This window comes from Perkinsus marinus, assembly GCF_000006405.1.
Source record: "Perkinsus marinus ATCC 50983 genomic scaffold scf_1104296967962, whole genome shotgun sequence".
Taxonomy (NCBI): Eukaryota; Perkinsozoa; order Perkinsida; family Perkinsidae; genus Perkinsus; species Perkinsus marinus.
The window spans coordinates 1-1,067 of record NW_003203336.1 but is presented as its reverse complement, the minus strand read 5'-3'; the positions used below and the strand labels follow the sequence as shown (position 1 = coordinate 1,067).

Sequence of the window (1,067 nt, the reverse complement as noted above, 5' to 3'; positions counted from 1 at the left end):
GGAGATTCCGAGTTCGATCCTCGGGTAGGATAAATAAGTTTAGTGAGAATCATTAGAGGACGACTCGATTGAGCTGGCTGTAAACGACACAGTGAGGAGTGAAATTTTGAATGACAATAGGTCAAATGGAGGACTAGTCGAATTCTGTGCATGGGCGTGTAGCTCAGTGGTAGAGCGGCTGACTGCAGATCAGCAGGTCCTCGGTTCAAATCCGGGTGTACCCTTTGAACTTTCGCAAAATTTTCATCAAGGAATTTTCGAGAGGTAGAGTAATCACTCATATAATCGGCGGAACAGTCACAGACATCAACATGATCGGAAGTTGAATCATCGCCCTGCTGACCCAATGGATAAGGCGCCACCCTCCTAAGGTGGAGATTCCGAGTGCGATCCTCGGGTAGGGTAAATAAGTTTAGTGAGAATCATTAGAGGACGACTCGATTGAGCTGGCTGTAAACGACACAGTGAGGAGTGCAATTTTGAATGAAAATAGGTCAAATGGAGGACAAGTCAAATTGTGTGCATGGGTGTGTAGCTCAGTGGTAGAGCGGCTGACTGCAGATCAGCAGGTCCTCGGTTCAAATCCGGGCGTGCCCTTTGAACTTTCGCAAAATTTTCATCAAGGAATTTTCGAGAGGTAGAGTAATCACTCATGTAATCGGCGGAACAGTCACAGACATCAACATGATCGGAAGTTGAATCATCGCCCTGCTGGCCCAATGGATAAGGCGCAACCCTCCTAAGGTGGAGATTCCCAGTTCGATCCTCGGGTAGGATAAATAAGTTTAGTGAGAATCATTAGAGGACGACTCGATTGAGCTGGCTGTAAACGACACAGTGAGGAGTGAAATTTTGAATGACAATAGGTCAAATGGAGGACTAGTCGAATTCTGTGCATGGGTGTGTAGCTCAGTGGTAGAGCGGCTGACTGCAGATCAGCAGGTCCTCGGTTCAAATCTGGGCGTGCCCTTTGAACTTTCGCAAAATTTTTATCAAGGAATTTTCGAGAGGTAGAGTAATCACTCATATAATCGGCGGAACAGTCACAGACATCAACATGATCGGAA

General features: G+C 46.4%; 4 non-coding genes across 4 annotated transcripts; all 4 read left to right on the top strand.

The window, feature by feature from the left end:
• Positions 1-152: 152 nt before the first annotated feature.
• On the top strand, positions 153-224 carry Pmar_PMAR013438. Its single transcript has one exon. It is a non-coding gene; the product is annotated as a tRNA-Cys (tRNA).
• A 301-nt stretch (positions 225-525) lies between these two features.
• Positions 526-597, top strand: Pmar_PMAR013437. The gene has a single exon. It is a non-coding gene; the product is annotated as a tRNA-Cys (tRNA).
• Positions 598-705: 108 nt separating this feature from the next.
• Pmar_PMAR013436 lies at positions 706-778 on the top strand. The gene has a single exon. It is a non-coding gene; the product is annotated as a tRNA-Arg (tRNA).
• Positions 779-898: 120 nt separating this feature from the next.
• Pmar_PMAR013435 lies at positions 899-970 on the top strand. The gene has a single exon. It is a non-coding gene; the product is annotated as a tRNA-Cys (tRNA).
• The last annotated feature ends 97 nt before the right edge of the window (positions 971-1,067 follow it).